Source organism: Bos taurus, chromosome Y (assembly GCF_002263795.3).
Source record: "Bos taurus isolate L1 Dominette 01449 registration number 42190680 breed Hereford chromosome Y, ARS-UCD2.0, whole genome shotgun sequence".
In the NCBI taxonomy this organism is placed as follows: domain Eukaryota; kingdom Metazoa; phylum Chordata; class Mammalia; order Artiodactyla; family Bovidae; genus Bos; species Bos taurus.
The window spans coordinates 3,113,175-3,133,868 of record NC_082638.1 but is presented as its reverse complement, the minus strand read 5'-3'; positions in this window follow the sequence as shown (position 1 = coordinate 3,133,868).

Sequence of the window (20,694 nt, the reverse complement as noted above, 5' to 3'; positions counted from 1 at the left end):
CCCCACCACCTACACTCTGCCTCAGGGAACCACAAAGTTGATTTCTCTTTTTTCCCATGAGTTTGCTAGCTTCTTTTTTAGATTCCATATTTAAGTGAAATCATAATTTGCCTTTCTCTTAACTTTTAGCATAATATACCCTCACATGTGGAAAAGGCAATGGCACCCCACTCCAGCACTCTTGCCTGGAAAATCCCATGGATGGAGGAGCCTGGTGGGCTGCAGTCCATGGGGTCGCTAAGAGTCAGGCACGACTGAACAACTTCACTTTCACTTTTCACTTTCATGCATTGGAGAAGGAAATGGCCACCCACTCCAGAGTTCTTGCCTGGAGAATCCCAGGGAAGGGGGAGCCTGGTGGGCTACCGTCTATGGGGTCGCACAGTCGGACACGACTGAATCGACTTAGCAGCAGCAGCAACATCCTCATATATATATATATATATATATATATACACACCCACATATACACTTATATATATGTGACAATATATGTTGTCACAAATAGCAGGATTTTCTCATTTTTACCAGCTGAATAGTATTCTTATATTTTCTTCATTCATTCACCTCTTCATAGAAACTTGGGTTGTTTCCACATGTTGATGTTCGTGAGGAAAGATGCAATGATGGGTGCAGATGTCTCTTTGATGTAATACTGGTGTTCGCTTCAGACAAGTACCCAGAAGTAGACTGCTGTATCATTTTGCGGTTCTATTTTTAAGTTTTTTTTTTTTTTTTGTGGGGGGTGTGCCACACAGTTTTCTGAAAAAGAATTGTACACTGGGAGACAGAGGAGTGGATAGAATAAAAGATCCACGTCCGGAAGCATGAATAAATCACGAAAAGGTAAAAGGTGAGTGAGGACCAAACATTTGAATCTCTGAGAAGAAAGTGAAGGAGAGGGAATGATTTGAAGTGAAGGCAACTCTCATGATTGACCTAAAGAACACCACAGAGCCTGATGACTTTCAGTTCAGGAAATAAAGCAAGAGTTATCAGCTTTCCAGTCCTTGTACTTGAGACAAGTTAACAAAACCCTTTTCCACATTTCCTTCTTTTGTGATCTTTAGAGTCCAAACACTTGTAACTTGTTGAGACTCTTCAATGTTTAAATAGCCTTATTCTCCAAGGTAAGAACCTCTCTAGAGCAGAAAGTGAAGCCTGCCAAACACATCCTCAAGGTTTCTTGAACATGTAAGGAAAAAACTCAAAACCTTCGGTGGAAGGGATACATCCACTCTGGGGTTGCTCCAAAGACCAGCTTTAACCTCTCTCTCTCTTTGGTGGTACAAGCTGTTTAATCCTGTTGCGTGTGTGTGTGTGTGTTCTCCTGGCATTCCAAGGGAAAACTCCTTATACTGGTTCCCTTCTTTCCTCCATAAATTAAAAAAAATTAATGCACATATACTAGATAAATTTACCAGGGCTTAAAGCTTGAAAAACCTCTGTTTTCTTTTTTCACTATCTCCAAAATTATCTTCTCTGCAGAAAAAAAAAAAAAAGAAACTGGAACTAATTTAAAAAAAACTTCCAAGAGGTCTTTGAACAACCTTGACTGTTGAAGACGCACTTAAGATTCACATATGATCTGATCCTATTTTCCACATAACTTTTTAGAATTTTTTTTAATGTGCACCATTTTTAAAGTCTTTATTGAATTTGTTAAAATATTGCCTGTGTTTTATGTTCTGGTGTTCCACATGCCTGGAAGCATGTGGGATCTTAGTTCCCTGACCAGAGATCAAACATCTACACCCCTACATTGGAAGTTGAAGTATTAACCACAGGGGCTAGCATTATTTCTGGAGAAGGCAATGGCACCCCACTCCAGTATTCTTGCCTGGAAAATCCCATGGACGGAGGAGCCTGGTAGGCTGCAGTCCATGGGGTCGCGAAGAATGGGACACGACTGAGCGACTTCCCTTTCACTTTTCACTTTCATGCATTGGAGAAGGAAATGGCAACCCACTCCAGAGTTCTTGCCTGGAGAATCCCAGGGACGGGGCAGCCTGGTGGGCTGCCATCTGTTGGGTCACACAGAGTCAGACACGACGGAAGAAACTTAGCAGCAGCAGCAGGTTCTTAGTGATTGACAGCAGTCTCCTTGTAGATTTTCCTCAGCCCTGATCCTGCTGACAGTTTGCTGTGTGAGTTCTGTTCTACAGAAGGTGTGGTCCATGCCGGCAGGAGCTCAGAGTGATGTGTGTGTGAGCATCACTTGGGGTTCTTGGAGAAAGCCCCAATCCTAACACCACAGTTATTCATGGCATCTTTTGTATCCTGGGAGGTGAAAAGGAGTTTGTTTTTGTTGTTTAGTTGCTACATCCCCTCCGACTCTTTCTGACCCAGCAGACTGTAGCCCACCAGGCTCCTCTGTCTATGGTTTGTCAGTTCTGTTCTGCACAGAGTGTGGTCCATGCTGGGAGGAGCTCAGAGTGATGGGTTTAGGAGCATCACCTGCGGGTTCCTGGAGAAAGACCCAATCCTAGCACTGCAGTTTTCCATAGAAACTTTCTTATCTTAGGAGGTGAAAGGAAGTTTTTGTTGTCTAGTCGATCAGTCATGTCTGACTCGTTGTGACCCCGTGGGCTATAACCCTCCAGGCAAGAATACCAGAGTGGGTTGTCATTCCCTTCTCCAGGGGATCTTTCCGATCCAGCGATTGAACCCGGGTATCCTGCATTGCACGCAGATTCTTTGCCATCTGAGCCAGCAGGGAAGCCCAAAAGGGAGTTTAGTGTTCCCAAAAGGACAGAGCCTGAGAACTGATTTAGGCCACAGGCCGTGAAACTTCAAGCTTGACTGGATCTTCCATTGGAGTTGAGTTGCGACTTTTATCCTCTTATTATCTTTAAGGTCGCTGTCATCACAGAGCAGTAAAGTTTCATTTGGTCATGTTTCATAGTAAAACCACTGATATTACAAGTTTCGGGAAAATGTTGTTAGGAAGGCCAGTAGTGAAATATGATTTCTGCTCCTGGCAAAGATGACCAGCAGCACGGGTAGTAAATGTGATAGTAAAAATGCTTGAGGTAGAGGATAATTCATTAAATCTTGATATTTCCAGAGAGAAGGGGAGGGGAACATTTTAATTTCCTGTGGTGATGTATAGTAACTGATGAGCCTCAGGGTTTACTTGGAAACGGGCTTCTTTACTCTTCTCTACCTGAGTTAGTAAAAAAGTAAAGTGTTAATTGCTCAATCGTATGCAACTCTTTGTGACCCCATAGACTGTACCCTGCCAAGCTCCTCTGCCCATGGAATTCTCCAGGCAAGAATACTGGAGTGGATTGCCATTTCCTTTTCTAGGGGGTCTTCCAAGGAATCTACCTGAATTAAGGAAACATGAAGTAAAAATCACACACATTCCCCAGAAGGCTATTAACTTCCTTCTGCATGTATTTAAAAGACGAAGATTTATATAGAGAGAGACAGGAGCAGACTTATCAGTTACCAGACAGTCCTTTTTGAAACCTATAATAAAAATCAGGGCAAAAGAAAACTCCATCTAAATTTGAATGAGGGGTGAACCCTAAGCTGAACGACCAGGTTGTTAAAAGAAGCTGGATGCTGGTGATATCTTGGCAAAGCTGTACCAGGAGCAACACATGTCTCCCATTTCCTGTGAGGCTGAGAAACTACCGCTACCTATGTCGGCCTTCCCTGGTGGCTTAGACGGTAAAGAATCTGCCTGCAATGCAGGAGACGTGGATTTAGTCCCTGAGTCGGGAAGATCCCCTGGAGGAGGAAAAGGAAACCCACTCCAGTATTCTTGCCTAGAGAATCCCGTAGATTCTTGACAGAGCAGGCTTGTGGGCTACGGTCTGCAGTGTTGCAACAGTCAGAAGCGACTGAGTGACTGAGTGCACATGTTTAAAATAGCATTACCATAGGATCCTTCTCATAGATGATAGAAGATTCAAGATGAGTCAGAATGGAAGAAGCAAGAGTATTCATCAAAGATGCAATTCAGTCATTCCCTCCACAATATTTCCCTTTTCCCTTCATCCCTTAATTCCTGTCCTTTTCTTTAAAACAGCCCTTTATGAGGTGTGACACTTTAAAGGATGCAACTCCCAGTAGGTATCAAATACACATTTTTGGCGGGAGCCACTCTGCACAACTGGTGGAACTTACCTGACCAAGGAGCAAACCTTCAGTTCAGTCGCTCAGTCGTGTCTGACTCTTTGTGACCCCATGAATCGCAGCACGCCAGGCCTCCCTGTCCATCACCAACTCCCGGAGTTCACTCAGACTCACGTCCATCGAGTCAGTGATGCCATCCAGCCATCTCATCCTCTGTCGTCCCCTTCTCCTCCTGCCCCCAATCCCTCCCAGCGAACGTATGCCCCCTGTATTGAGAGCATGGAGTCTTACCCACTTCTTGGGTCAAGTTCCCCACCAGGGAAGTCCAGCAGATATACATCTTGAGCAAGATGCATGGAAACCCAGTCTGTTTTCCCCTAGATTTCTCTGTTATGTGACTTGGCCCCCAACTATTCACCCTGATCGCCCATATTTAAACAATTCTTTAGTACCTACGGCTGATTCATGTTGATGTTTGACAGAAAACAACAAAATTCTGTAAAGCAGTTATCCTTCAGTTAAAAAATAAATAAAAACTGGGGGGAACAAAACTCCAATATTTTACCATCAATTCTCAGCCATTTCTGATAGGTCTGCCATCAAAACAGAACCTGAATCAGACTGCTGTTCACCTCATCCATGGCTACCACCCTTGTCCAAATATCACCATATTCTATTGGAGTATGAATAGCTACCTCTTTTTCCCCCAAAATAATCTGAATATTTTATTTGAGATAAGTATTAGTTGACATAATTGGGTTCCAAAGTGGATCATTTTTCTTTTTGTCTTATGTTATAAAAAGCTACTCTTAAGCAATCTGCTTGTTTTACTCATCCTGCTGCCCCCAAATCTGTGGTATCCACCTCTCAAATACTTATACTCCCACCTAGATTAAACGCAAAACCTTCATTCTGTTTTATCAATCTTTTATTTTTTTTCTTTTACAAGGCTGTGTCAGTTCAGTTCAGTTGCTCAGTCGTGTCCACCTCTTTGCAACCCCATGGAGCATAGCACATCAGGCCTCCCTGTCCGTCATCAGCGGCTGGAGTCTGGTCAAACCCATGTCCATTGAGTTCGTGATGCCATCCAACCACCTCATCCTCTGTCATCCCCTTCTCCTCCTGCCTTCAATCTTTCCCAGTATCAGGGTCTTTTCTAAGGAGTCAGTTCTTCACATCAGGTGGCCAAAGTATTGGAGCTTCAGCTTCAACATCAGTCCTTCTAAGGAGTATTCAGGACTGATTTCCTTTAGGATGGATGGGTTGGAGCTCCTTGCAGTCCAAGGGACTCTCATGAGTTTTTGTCAAGGCTATGTGTGTTTTACTTAATCCATATGTTCCCCTCCTTTCCCATCTAGGGAGCAAATTGGCTTCTGACCCCGAACTTCTGGCAGCGTGGTCAGTGCTGAAGTCAACTATGGGGAAGTCGTGACATCTGAGCACATATGGCCTTGAAAGATCAGCTGGGGTAAGTAGGCCAAAGGCCACCCTGACACACACTGTATGTAGATGACCCGCATATCTTGGTTCAAGATGATTTGGTTCACGAGGAATTAAAATGAAGCAGTAGCCTTACAGAGAATTGGAGTTTCCAAATTGGTTTTGCCGTGACAGCCTGATTGTAGACTGACAATGTTGGAGATTGTGGTGTTGGAGATTGGTTAACCTGGATGATGTCAGGGGGAGAGAGAGTTAATGAAGAGGAAGCAAGTATGTGTTTAGGTTGATCATGATCCGCTTTAAAGGTCACCAACCAGGGTCATACCTTCTGGTTGTTCCTGAGGCAGATTTGTGCCCCTTGAATCTCCTGGTTTCATTCTTCAGGTGCATCTTTTAATTTCATGAAAAGCCACTGCGTGTGTTGGCTCTGAGCTGTGACTCTCATTCTTGGTCAAGTGTGTTTCTGGATGTGAGTCTGATGGCCTGGTCTCTGTCTACACCGGGGACAGGCGTAGATGAATTGTGAAGTGTGTCTGTTGTGTTTTTCCAGTAGGATTAAGTGACTGTTGAAGGTCAGAGGTAAGACGAAATCTAGTTTCTTTTCTGCAGTTTCTTTGCTTGCCTTGAGGATTCTGGTATCTCCTGGTGTTTCGGAATATAAGGTGGAGACGCTGTTACTGTCACATTTTGGTGACCCCACGAGGGTCACAAGTGCTTGTGTCTGTGTGTGCTTTCACACTCATGCACCAGTTTGAGTTTCTGTCACCCTGAAAGCTTCGGGGCCTGCGACTCATCTGCAAGCCTTTGTTTTCACGGTTGCATATGGTCTTGATAATTATCAATGTCTGTGAAATGGAATGATACTGACTTGCAATCAATTCAGCAGACTCCTGGCCCTAAAAAAGTGTTACCACCAAGAATTGATGCTTTTGCACTGTGGTGTTGGAGAAGACTCTTGAGAGTCCCTTGGACTGCAAGGAGATCCAACCAGTCCATCCTAAAGAGATCAGTCCTGGGTGTTCATTGGAAGGAATGATGCTAAAGCTGAAACTCCAGTACTTTGGGCACCTCATGCAAAGAGTTGACTCATTGGAAAAGACTCTGATGCTGGGAGGGATTGGGGGCAGGAGGAGAAGGGGACGACAGAGGATGAGATGGCTGGATGGCATCACCGACTCAGTGGATGTGAGTCTGGGTGAACTCCAGGAGTTGGTGATGGACAGGGAGGCCTGGCGTGCTGCGATTCATGGGGTCGCAAAGAGTCGGACACGACTTAGCGACTGAACTGAACTGAACTGTCTTGTGGGTGGGCGCTTAGAACAGAGAGAGAACCAAATCTAACATTCAGTGAATGACCTGTTTGTTGTTTTGTTTTCAGTCCGACACCGTGGAGTTATTTTTATTCAGTTATCTCAATTGAAGTAAGTTTCTGTGCAGTATAACAGACTGTACTGGTGTGCAATATGGTGACTCCCAGTTTTTTAAGGTTATACTCCATTTATAGTTATTATAAAATATTGGCAATATTCTGTATGCTGTGCAGTATGTCCTTCCATGTAGCTTATTTTATATCTGATGGTTTGTACATTTTAATCCCCTCCCCACTTCCCTCCAAGCCACAGGTAACCACTGTGTGCTCTCTGTATCTAGTGAGTGTTTCTGTCTTGTTATATTCACAAGTTTGTTGTATATATTTCAGATTTCACACATAAGTGATGTGATTCACTATTGTCTTTCTCTGACTTATTTCCCTATGCACAATACCCTCTACATCCATCCATGTTGCTGCAGATGGCAAAATTTCATTTTTTATGGCTGAGTATTCTTCCGCGATATATATGTACAACATCTTCTTTATCTGTTCAACTGTTAATGGACATTTGGGTTGTTTTCATGACTTGACTAAGACTCTGATGCTGGGAGGGTTTAGGGGCAGGAGGAGAAGGGGACGACAGAGGATGAGATGGCTGGATGGCATCACCGACTCGATGGACGTGAGTCTCAGTGAACTCTGGGAGTTGGTGATGGACAGGGAGGCCTGGCGTGCTGCGATTCATGGGTTCTCAAAGAGTCGGACACGACTGAGCGACTGATCTGATCTGATTGTAAACAATGCTGGTGTGAACATTAGGGTGCATATGTCTTTTCAAATTAGTGTTTTTGGTTTCTTTGGATATACACCCAACAGTGTAATTATCTTTGACAAGGACAATGGGCACTCTGAGCACTTAAATAATTGTAAATAAGGATCATGCCAGGACTTTTGAAATCAGGACAAAGAAAAGAGAAACATGTATCTTTAGAAGTTGCATAAATGATTTTTAAAAATAGGGATCTAACAGTCAATTAATAATTACTTAATAATCCCCCAAATCTCTAATTAATTAAGTCCCTTATAAAAACTCAAGAAAGTAAATGCCATTATTATAATGGTCAAGAGAAATACATGAAGCTTCAGAAAGTAATCATAATGGGACTTTTATTATTGCTGAGTTAACTTTTTGTTTCTTTAATTGATTAGCCTTTCTAATAGATACCAGTGGGTCTGTTTCCAACATATCCTGCTGTTTAATCAAAATGAGCTCCCTTAACTTTCTTTGGAGTTGACAAAAAGTTTTCCACTTTACTGCTTTGAAATATCTTTTGAAGTAGAATTCTTTTGATTTCTATTTGAAAATTCAACAGAAAATTCAATTCTAATGGAAAATTCAGTTCTATTTGAATTCTTTTGAAAAGAATGCTGTATTTTGAATAATTGTGAAGATAAGGGATTAGAGTATGGGTTTTCTTCAGATTTAATTGACCACCTATTGGAGTGGCTTATAGAGGTTAATAAGGGATTATTATATATTTAGGCAAGACAAATTCAGATTTCTAGAAAAGACACTTTTTTCCTTTCACTTTAAATGTCTTGGCTCTGTAACAGCTGTACATGTATAGGCTTGCATAGTCTATTTTTTTCTTTGTTTGTTTTCTGAGTGAACCTGTAAATCACAGAGACCAATGATTCAAATGTGAGTTTACTTAATGGCATTGGTTAGTAGTTTGTAAGAAAATACTGAAATTTTTGCTCCCATAGTTTGCTCTTATTTAAGAAAAATACTTACTGTGAGTTATTACAGAAGTAAAAACTCATGTAATATATTTACTTACATACTTTTTATAAAAATTATGTATATGTAATAATTCTGTTTTATAAATTGCTGCTGGCCATATCTTGATCTTATCATGATCTCATTTAAGCAAGTCTTTATTTTTTTTCTGAAAGCCTAAATCTTTGAGTTAGACATGTATTGGTTCATCGTGCTACTGCTGCTGTTGCTAAGTCGCTTCAGTCGTGTCCGACTCTGTGCGACCCCATAGACGGCAGCCCACCAGGCTCCCCTGTCCCTGGGATTCTCCAGGCAAGAACACTGGAGTGGGTTGCCATTTCCTTCTCCAATGCATGAAAGTGAAAAGTAAAAGGGAAGTCGCTCAGTCGTATCTGACTTGTAGCGACCCCATGGACTGCAGCCTACCAGGCTCCTCCGTCCATGGGATTTTCCAGGCAAGAGTACTGGAGTGGGGTGCCATTGCCTTCTCCTCTTGATAATGCACTAATATCATAGTCAGTACGTGTTACAATTATAAAATAAGTGTTTACTGAAACTGATTGTAGGCCATAGCTATATGGTAAGGGATTTATTTGTTTTATCTCCAAAGAAAAATAACAGCGTATAAAAATCAGGAAAATTGTGTGAAAAGGGTTTACAGTGAGACTTTCCAATTAACAGAAGTTAATTTCTTCATCCTGCATAAGAATAAAGAGTTGCTGTTTTATTTTTCATTTGAACAAATTGAGTACAATTTTGAATCTATAAAAAAAGTAACTTCTAAGTGAATTTAAAAGAGACTCAAGCTGATAAGGCAATGGCACCCCACTCCAGTACTCCTGCCTGTAACTCCTAAGTGAATTTAAAAGAGACTCAAGCTGATAAGGCAATGGCAACCCACTCCAGTACTCCTGCCTGGAAAATCCCATGGACGGAGGAGCCTGGTAGGCTGCAGTCCATGGGGTCGCTACAAGTCAGATACGACTGAGCGACTTCCCTTTTACTTTTCACTTTCATGCATTGGAGAAGGAAATGGCAACCCACTCCAGTGTTCTTGCCTGGAGAATCCCAGGGACGGGGGAGCCTGGTGGGTGGCCATCTATGGGGTTGCACAGAGTCGGACACGACTGAAGCAACTTAGCAGCAGCAAGCTGATAATTTAACAAAGCAAATAAAATTAAATGAAAATACTGGGTTGGCCAAAAAGTTCATTTGACTTTTGAGCGCTTACAAAAAAACTCTAACGGACTTTTTGGCCAACCCAATAGAAAAGAAAAAGAGACAAAGATCTTAAGAATATAATATAGCAATTATCTAAAGGTCAGGAGGGGCAGAAGAGAACAAAGAGGTTAGTACACAGAACTCAAAAGAAGAAACAACTTCAATAAAACAGAAAGACAAACCTTTTAAAGCAAAAAAAAAAAAAAAAAAAGAGTTGCAAAACCAATCTGACATCGCTTATAAAAATAAATATCCATGAAGTAGAAATACTTCCTAAGAGAGACATTATCAGGCCAGCTCTTTGCTATGTCTGCAAGACACAAGTGTATTAAATGTTCCAGATAATAGATCTAAGGAGAGAGTTGTGTGTCTAGTACATATCTTGTACGATTTCCAGAAAAGAAAGTTGTCGATTTTTAGATGATACCTGAAAGCATCAAATTGAACTGCTCAGCGAGAGTGGGTTTGAAGAAACCTGTTCTAGGATGAAAATGAAACGTTTCAGATCTGGCAAAGGATGAGTAGACTACAGTGGGGTCCAAGAAGGATTACCTAGAAATGTCAGGTAAAATCCAAAATAATGTGATTTTACAGAAGCCAGAGTTTAGGCACAGGGGAGTCCATGGTCATATTTTAGGGGTTATTAGATCATCTGAAGGACGACCTCTTCTCAGAACTGAGGCAGGCTTCGTCAGTCCTGAGGACCTCTCTGTCAAGTTCTTATAAACCATCTACAGAGGAGTTCTGCCTGATGTTGTCGTTTAGTCATTAAGTCATGTTTGACTCTTCTGTCCGGGTCATCTATACACCAAGATTTTCATGACACGACTCTTAGGTTTTGTTTTTGCTTCTCTGTATTGTTTTTGAGGCATGATGGGACTCAGGAAACAATTTCAGCAGTACCTACCAACACCTGTGACATTTGCTCTTTTCCAAACCAATTCGGTTCTCATGCATGAGCTCACTGGGTTCTTCCCCTCAGAAGGTGTCACGGCCCCGTTTCTTTCCTCTTGGTATGTTCTGTAAATAACAGCTTCGGTTGGAGACTTTGCATGGAACAAGTTTAGAGGCCAAGCTTTCCTGCCCCATGAAGGTGACTAAGCTTTGATGTGCTCGCAAATATTTAACTCATTCGTGAGGGATGTAAAACAAAGACAAACGTGGAAGGTTGCTGTTGCTCAGTCATTAAGTCATGTCTGACTCTTTGTGAACACATGGGCTGAAGCAAACGAGGCACCTCTATCCTCCACTGTCTCCTGGAGTTTGCTCAAACTTGTGTCCATTGAGTCGGTAATGCTGTCTAATCATCTCATCCTCTGCTGTCCCCCTTTCCTCTTGCCATCAGTCTTTCCCAGTATCAAGGACTTTTCTTCTTGCCTGGAGGACCCCATGGACACTATGAAAAGGCAAAAAGATTGCAAATGGCTTCAGTGCTGTTTATGTGTAAACCCTAGGGTGGATGACAGAGAACGTGTAAATTAAAAAGCATCCTCAAAATTTATGTTGTGACTTGCTTTTTTTTTTATGACAGTGTTAAGTGCCACTCTGGAGTCCCAGAACCAAAATGAATTCTTCAACACTCACACACTTAAAAATAGAGCTCTTGGGACTTCCCTGGTGATCCTGTGATTAAGACTCTGCATTTCCAATGCAGGAGCGTGGGGGGCACAGGTTCAACCCCTGGTCAGGGAACTAGGATCTCACATGCTGTACAGGGTGGGCAAAAAAATAAATAGAGCTGTCTGCCAGTTAGGCCAATTATGTGTTTTCAAAATAACACATTTCGCAAGAATTCATAAAGTTCATGTGTAAAAAATAAACAGTGAACCTTCCCCATCATGGTATATAGGGCTTTACTTGTGTTGAATTATTGGAAAAGATGTGTGTACAAGCCGGTGAGATAAGTTCGGGGATATAAAATCAGCATTGCTGACTTCTATAGAGACAACAAAGCGGGAGGGAGTTGGGGGCATCCCTTGAATATCTATGAAGCTCTAAAGAGAAAGATGTGATTACTCTGACAAACAAGTGGAAACGTTCATGTAGATCGGACTTGGCATCCCGAAATTCTACTCCGTTTTGTATATTGCAATAAATTCCTTAAGGACATTAACTCGTATTTGTTGGGAAATTGACTTGCATCGTCTAATCAAACTTCAGTTCTTAAGACCTAATTCAGGTTGATTCCATCTTTGAAATGATGAATTAACTAGAAAATTGGAAAGCTTTTAAGAATTATTTAATCTCTGGCAATACAGTAGCCCTCATGTTAAATGAAACTCATAATGCTGAAAATGCCAGTAACCCGTATTTTCTGAATGAAAATGGATTGCTTCTGAGTTACCATCATTGTTTTGTTTGGTTGTGTGGAGACTTGAGTCTAGGGAGAAAGGGCCCCAGATGTATACATGTGACTGGTTTGTGATGCTAACGCTGCTCATTATTTACACAAAAGTATTTACTGTCTTGAAACTGACAGGTCGTTGGGCTGGACAAGTGGTTATCATGGGTAAGAGACGAAGGATCTCAGAATACCGTGGGTCCTTTTCGTCGTTGTTGCTGGATCCCAGGATACATAGGAAGTTCTGCCAGTGGCCAAGCAACTCTGTAAAGTTGCATCAGTTAAAACCGCAATTTTCAGAATATGTCATTTAAAAAAATTTTTTATTTGGTTCTTCCGCATCTGAGTTGCAGCATATGGGATCTTTAGATATGATATGTAGGGTCTCATTCTCTTGTGTGCACACGCATGCTCAGTCGTGTCTGACTCTTCGAGACCCCAGGGACTGTAGCCCACCAGGCTCCTCTGTCCATGGGATTCTCCAGGCAAGAGTCCTGAAGTGGGTTGCCATTTCCTCCTCCAGGGAATCTTCCCCACCCAGGGATCGAAGCTGGGTCTCCTGTATTGGCAGAGCGGGTTCTTTACCACTAGTACTGCCTGGGAAGCCCCTCTGGTTCCTTTACGAGGGATCAAACCCAGGCGCCTTGCACTGGGAGCTCAGGGTCTTAGCCACTGGACTACCAGAGAAGGCTCAAGTATATCATTCTTTTTTAAAAAAATTTTTTTATTTATTTTGATTGGAAGCTAATTACTTTACAATATTGTAGTGGTTTTTGCCAAACATGGACATGAATCAGCCACGGGTGTACAGGTGTCCATCCCGAACCCCCATCCCACCTCCCTCCCCATCCCATCCCTCTGGGTCATCCCAGTGCCCCAGCCCTGAGCACCCTGTCTCACGCATCGAACCTGGACTGGCCATCTATTTCACATATGGTAGTATACATGTTTCAATGCTATTCTCTCAGATCATCCCACCCTTGCCTTCTCCCACAGAGTCCAAAAGTCTGTTTTTTACATCTGTGTCTTTCGCTGTCTCACATATAGGGTCATCACTACCCTCTTTATAAATTCCATATATGTGCATTAATATACTGTATTGGTGTTTTTCTTTCTGACTTGCTTCACTCTGTATAATAGGCTCCAATTTCTCCATCTCATTAGAATTGATTCAAATCCGTTCTTTTTAGTAGCTGAGTAATATTCCATCGTATATATGTACCACAGCTTTCTTATCCATTCGTCTGCTGATGGACATCTAGGTTGCTTCCATGTCCGGGCTATTCTAAACAGTGCTGCGATGAACATTGGGGTACACGTGTCTCTTTCAATTGTGGTTTCTCGAGTATGTCATTCTTGACCCACTCACAAAAATAGGATGTACACCAGCTAGCTGCAGAGGAGGGTTAAATATTGGAAGCTGTTTGCCAAAGCACTGAGAGAGCCGGAAAGACCTGTCAGGAGTGGGGGAGCCTTTCAAGGCATGAGCCTCCATACCCTCCAGGGAGTCGAGGTGCTGAACCTGAGTGTCAGGATTGGGACCGTGGACACAGAGCTTCCTGGAGAGTAGAAGCAGTGGAGTTACCCAGGTTCTCACCTCCTCTGCCCGTCCCATGTTCTACCTCGGCCTCCTCTCTCTGAGTTGAATTAAAGATGACGATTGGCAACGGAGCCTGGCGCCTGCAGGCAGAGCAAGAAGAGGGTAAGGGCGGGTCTCAGAGCACAGAGGCAAGTGACAGAACACACACACAGATGCACGCACACATTGATCACACATTGTAAATATCATCCAGCCTTAAAAAAAAAAAAAGGAGATCCCGCCATGTCTGACAACATGAATGTCCCCAGAGGACATTATGCCCAGAGAAATGAGCTGATGACAGAGACTCCCAGTCTCCCTGACACGTGGACCCTTCACAGGGTCACTCTCGGAAGCAGAGAGCACAAGCCCGGTAGGGTCGGCCCATGTCTCACAGCTGCAGGAATGAGGGGTTGTCATGACAAGGTTCCAGTTACGCTGGATGAATACATCCTAGAGACCCAGTGTACTCTGCACAACTCTAATAAACAAGACGATGCCCTATGCTGCAAACATTTGTTGCAAAGTGGATCTCATGGGGAGTGTTCTCACCACAAGACTAAACCACAGGGACACAAGGAAACTTGGGGATTTGTTACAAGTGTCTGTTCAGTTCAGTTCAGTCCCTCAGTCATGTCCAACTCTTTGCCACCCCGTGGACTGCAGCACACCAGGCCTCCCGGTCCATCACCAACTCCCAGAGTTTACTCAAACTCATGTCCACTGAGTCAGTGATGCCATCCAACCCTCTCATCCTCTGTTGTCCCCTTCTCCTCCTGCATTCAATCTTTCCCGGCATCAGGGTCTTTTCCAATGAGTCAGTTCTTCGCATAAGGTGGCCAGAGTATTGGAGCTTCAGCATCAGTCCTTCTAATGAATATTCAGGACTGATTTCCTTTAGGATGGACTGGTTTCATCTTCTTACAGTCCAAGGGACTCTCAAGAGCCTTCTCCAACAGCGCAGTTCAAAAGCATCAATTCTTTGGTGCTCAGCTTTCTTTATGGTCCAACTCTCACGTCCATACATGACCACTGGAAAAACCATAGCCTTGACTAGATGGACCTTTGTTGGCAAAGTAATGTCTCTGCTGTTTAATATGGGTCTAGGTTGGTCCTAGACCCTTTTAATAACACTAGGTCTAGGTTTTAGGTCTAGGTTGGTCGTAGCTTTTCTTCCAAGGAGCAAACGTCTTTTAATTTCATGGCTGCAGTCACCATCTGCAGTGATTTTGTAGCCTCCAAAAATAAAGTCTCTCACTCTTTGCAGTGTTTCCCCATCTATTTGCCATGAAGTAATACAAGGGGATCCAACCAGTCCATTCTGAAGGAGATCAGCCCTGGGATTTCTTTGGAAGGAATGATGCTGAAGCTGAAACTCCAGTACTTTGGCCACCTCATGCGAAGAGTTGACTCATTGGAAAAGACTCTAATGCTGGGAGGGATTGGGGGCAAGAGAAGAAGGGGACGACAGAGAATGAGATGGCTGGATGGCATCACTGACTCGATGGACGTGAGTCTGGGTGAACTCCGGGAGTTGGTGATGGACAGGGAGGCCTGGTGTGCTGTGATTCATGGGGTTGCAAAGAGTCAGACACGACTGAGCGACTGATCTGATCTGAATGGGACCAGATGCCATAATCTTCTGAACGTTGAGTTTTAAGCCAACTTTTTTACTCTCCTCTTTCACTTTCATCAAGAGGCTCTTTAGTTCTTCTTCGCTTTCTGCCATAAGAGTGGTGTCATCAACATATCTTAGGTTATTGCTATTTCTCCTAGCAATCTTGATTCCAGCTTGTACTTCATCCAGCCCAGCATTTCTCATGATGTACTCTGCATGTAAGTACATATTCTTCACTACTAGAACTTTTATGACACCCAGCACACAGGAGGGTGAGTTCTGATCCTGTCCATCTTCAGAAGGTAGTTTTCCATGCTTGGCCTCTTGTTCTATAGAAGTGTCAGGATCCACCTTAGCTTGTAAAGGAAGAAGCATATAGATCTGGGCATTTTTAATAACACTAGGACGTGCACGCGGTATTTGCGAAGGAGCCAGCATTCTCTGTCCGAGACCAGTTTCTCTCTGAGCTTCACAAGGAAAGTGGTTGAGAATTTGATTAGCACCCATGTGGAACTTAGAAAGATGTGAATGATGGAGGGTCTTCTTATATACATACCTGTTGTGTATTTCTTGGCATATTTAATTTTTTCGGTATCATGCAGTCCAATATCTTATTTCTCTCCTTAAAGTATTTGATCTCTTTTGTTAGCTGCTTTATACATAGGTGTATATTATGTATTCATGTATACACATATGCACATACATGTATACTGACATATATACATTGTATGTGAAGTGATGTGTATTGATTCATAGATATATGTCATACGTAGCTAGGTCTATGAGTCCTTCGGAGAAGGCAATGGCAACCCACTCCAGTACTCTAGCCTGGAAAATCCCATGGACGGAAGAGCCTGGTAGGCTGCATCCATGGGGTTACAAAGAGTCAGACACAACTGAGCGACTTCACTTTCAATTTTCACTCTCATGCACTGGAGAAGGAAATGGCAACCCGCTCCAGTGTTCTTGCCTGGAGAATCCCAGGGACGGGGGAGCCTGGTGGGCTGCCGTCTATGGGGTTGCACAGAGTCGGACATGACTGAAGCGACTTAGCAGCAGTAGCAGCATGAGTCCTTATTCCCTCAGCTATGTCTGACTCTTTGCAACCCCATGGACTGTAGCCTACCACGTTTCTCTGTCCAGGGGGATTCTCCAGGCAAGAATACCTGGGTTGTCATGCTGTCCTCCGGGAGTTAGGTATATATTTGATGCTAAATTATATTTTTTTGAAAAATTAATTCAAGCTTTCTTTTTCAAATTGACACATTTTATATAAATCTTTGCTGCTAGTGGAGAAACCCTTTATTCTGTAAGATTCATTGCTTCCAACTGAATAAAAACTGTTGGTAGGCAAATAAATATATGCCGCCAACAGTAAAACTCCTGGTAAATTGATGAGAACTCAAGGGGCAGGGAAGTTGGCCAGAGGAGTCTAAAAGAGCCCTTTGCCCACATGTGGACAATGAATACAAATGAAATGCTTAGTCACAGTGTTGCCAGGAAATTAATAGTTGGATCCTAGTCCTTTAAGTGGAAAAGTAAAAGTGATTGGAGATAGAATTGAGTTCTGTGGAAAAAGCACTTTAAGGCTGTGCTTGGAAGCCATTCAGAAATCTTTGGCTTTTCCCAGTAAACTTGTATTACATTGTAACTTAATCTTTGGCTGGCCTACATGTGTTTGAATAATGTGCCACAGAAAGCTGAGATAACTTTTTACTCCCGCTTAATTCAGTAATTTGGATGAACAGAGTTAAAATTATGTTATTCAGAGGATTGTTTTTGTCAGTGTCCTAAAGATCACTTAAATGACGATTATCCCTCATCGTGGGTACAAAAGCGACAGAAAGAGAGTATGATGTTACAGTGTAGTGAAAAAAGACTCCATCTCTGGTTGGGAATGAAAATAAAAATATAAGCACCTTAATTTCATGGCTACTACTTCTGTAAGGGCAAATACTCCTGTAAAGCATTTGGAATGCACATTCTGAGTACCTGATTTGGAAAACCAGTTAGTCCTTTATTTGATGTTTATATATATATATATATATATATATATATATATATGTATGTATGTATGGGCTTCCCTAGTACCTCAGTGGTAAAAAAACCTGTCTGCCAAACAGGGGATACACATTCAATCCCTGGGTTTGAACGATCCCCTGGAGGAGGAAGTAGCAACCCACTCCAATATTCTTGCCTGAGAAATCCCATGGACAGCGGAGCCTGATGGGCTCCAACTCTCCACAGAGAGTTGGACATGACTTAGCAACTAAACAGCAACAAAAACATCTATCGAAATGGGTTGTTTGCTTTCCTTCTGTTTGTGTAGCATTTGGCTGAGAATATATGTTTCTAAGGAAGAAGGGTTTTCTTTTTGGGGGGGGATTTGTTTTGTTCTGTCTTAAATCCTCTGTAGGAGTTTTCTCTTTAAGCCAATAGTTAGGTCCCTAATTCTTGACTTGGAAATATTTTCTTTAAAAAATGCAATTATGTACACATTTTAAAATAATTTCATGTTATTATATTAATACCTTATGCTGACCTCCTTTGTTTCTTCCGGTGACCTTAAAACATGTGAACTGTTGTGGCATTTTGGGTACTTTGCACTGGAACTTTCTCATGAGATCCCTCTTTCTTAAGTGATGAGTTTAAAGATAGATAACCAGATGTTTTCCAATAAAAGTAGCATTGATAACTTAAATTATTGCCATAAATTAAGAATATAGCCTTTCAATATTAAACAAGAAACTTTGTTTTCCATAATGTTTTCACTTAGTAGTCGTTACACACTGCTTAATGTCATTTACCAGCTTATTACTTGTGTCTTTAAGTTTTAAGAGTATATTCTCCTATTTCATCTGACTTCTTCAATGCTAGTGCGTCTGAGGAGCGTTTTCTTCCAGAAACGAGTAAGATAAGAGAACCCTTAGATTTGTAGAAATCTATCAGTTTCAAAGCAAGAAGAGGGATAGAGGAAATGCTGTCATTGATAAATAATGTTCCCTCACGGTCTGTCAATGCTTCCTTCAGAATCTCACCCAGAGTCTTTCTGAGTTCTTAACTCTGCTGGCAGAGTGTTAGAGCTACCTCACGTGTTGGCAATTAATTATCGTTTCTTCTACAAGCTTGAGATTTCCGCCTTTTGCCGTGATGTATGACCTTTCCACAGAGAGGCGGTTCTTACCGCTCTTGATTTAATTACACAGATGAACTTTAACTGCTGAAGGGTACTGCTGCAGCGGTGGAAGGCAAACACCTCTCCTCTCCTTTGTCATAAAAGATCCTGTGCGTGTGTGCAAAGTTGCTTCAGTCATGTCCGACCCTCTGCGACCCCCATGGACTGTAGCTCTCCGGGCTCCTGTGTCCATGGGATTCTCCAGGCAAGAATGCTGGAGTGGATTGCCATGCCCTCCTGCAGGGTATCTTCCCCACCCCGAGACTGAGCCCGCATTTCTTATGTCTCCTGCATTGGCTGGCAGAGTCTTTACCACTAGCTCTGAGAAGATCATACTGAACATCAAACGTGGCAGAATCCACTTGAGTTCCTATTGGCTTTCCTGATATGAGGCTAGAACTTTCTCCTCCTTCATTCCTCCTACTCTTGTTAGCTGTTGTTATTTTATGTAGAATGGTGTACTCCTTAGCTTTAGACTTACCACTTTAGGTTTGGGTGAATATTTAAATCTGTTTTAAAAGGTGGAAACCGTGACAAGCAGTGCCCTTTCATCTGTGTAATATGAAATGAAACATTTACTTCGGTGCCTTAGTCCTTTGGATTCATGTTTGCTGTTTCTCTTGGAGCCAATTAAATGCTTTTTGTGTCCTTTAAAGTATTTTTCCGTCAAAGAGAAAACACGAGTAGGAGGAAGAGGGCAGACAGTGGCTATCCTGAAAGATGGGTCCGAAACAGCCCAGCTTCTTCAGTGTCTGAGCCACCAGAGACGCCCCAGTAACGCCAGCTTTCAGCAAATCAGTCCTTTAAGTACTGTCGACCTCGCTGGTGACACTTGGAGATTTTGAATTCGGTTGAGTGGCTGTGATGTTGGAACAAGTGTATTTAAAATGTGTGTGCGAGCTGGAGCCGCCTAAACCCGTGTTCTGCCACGAGCCTCACAGCCCTTGCTCACCTGTCACAGTAACAGAAAAGGCCACAGGGTTGGCGGCCCTGCAGTATTATTTTGAATGCCTCCTTCAGGAAACAACCAATGCCTCCTACCCCGAGCCTGCCAGCTTCCCTCTGTAGAACATTTAACTTCAAGGACGAAACCCTGCATGCAGGGATCGGGAAGCATCGTGCATCCCATGTAGGTGCAGCTGGCTCTTGCTGTGATTTTGGAAATCTGTTCCATCCTTCCCAGGTGGCTCCCAGGTGGCTCAGATGGTAAGGTGTCTGCCAGCAATGCAGGAGACCCGGGTTCGATCCCTGGGTTGGGAAGATTCCCCAGAGAAGGAAATGGCAACCCACTCCAGGATTCTTGCCTGGAGAATCCCATGGACAGAGGAGCCTGGCGGGCTACAGTCCATGGGGTTGCAAAGAGTCAGACACGACTGAGCTACTTCACTTTCGTTCCATCCTACATCCTCATTATATGGAAGTTAGATATGAGCAAAGGTGAAGTATCCACCACATATTCTTGCCTCTCGGTGTTTGGACTGCTGGATAACCTTATAAATAAGAAGAAGATTGTAATTATAAATCGTGGGGCAGTTGATACCCCAAATTGGCATCAGTTCGGTTCAGTTCAGTTGCTCAGTTGTGTCCAACTCTTTGAGACCTCACGGACTGCAGCCCACCAGGCTTCCCTATCCAGCACCAGTTCCTGGAGTTCACTCAAACATATGTCCATTGAGTCGGTGATGCCATCCAACCATCTCATCCTCTGTCATCCCCTTCTCCTCCTGCCCTCAATCTTTCCCAGCATCAGGGTCTTTTCAGATGACTCATATTCAAATTGGCGTGTTGGCTCCAAAATACGTTGATATATGTAGGGATAAAGGAAAGGTTCTCAGGAAGATGGATCAGAGGCACAGAGGTAGACAGTCGTTAAGTTCAATATTCAGGATAAGGCTCCTGCTGTTTGTTTCCTTCCTCAGCCATTAAGACATTTTACCAAAAAGAAAAATCTCAGTATCTCAAGTATCTCAGGTACTTGAGATAAAGACCCATGGACCAGCTCTTGTAGTGAAGCAGAATAGTTTTACAACATAATTGCATCCTCTGGACTCAATTTAGTCATCTAATATGTGACCTATTTCTTTCTGTAAAGCCATTCTTAGATTATGTTTAACCTGTACTCTGCTGCTTGGAAATAAGTAA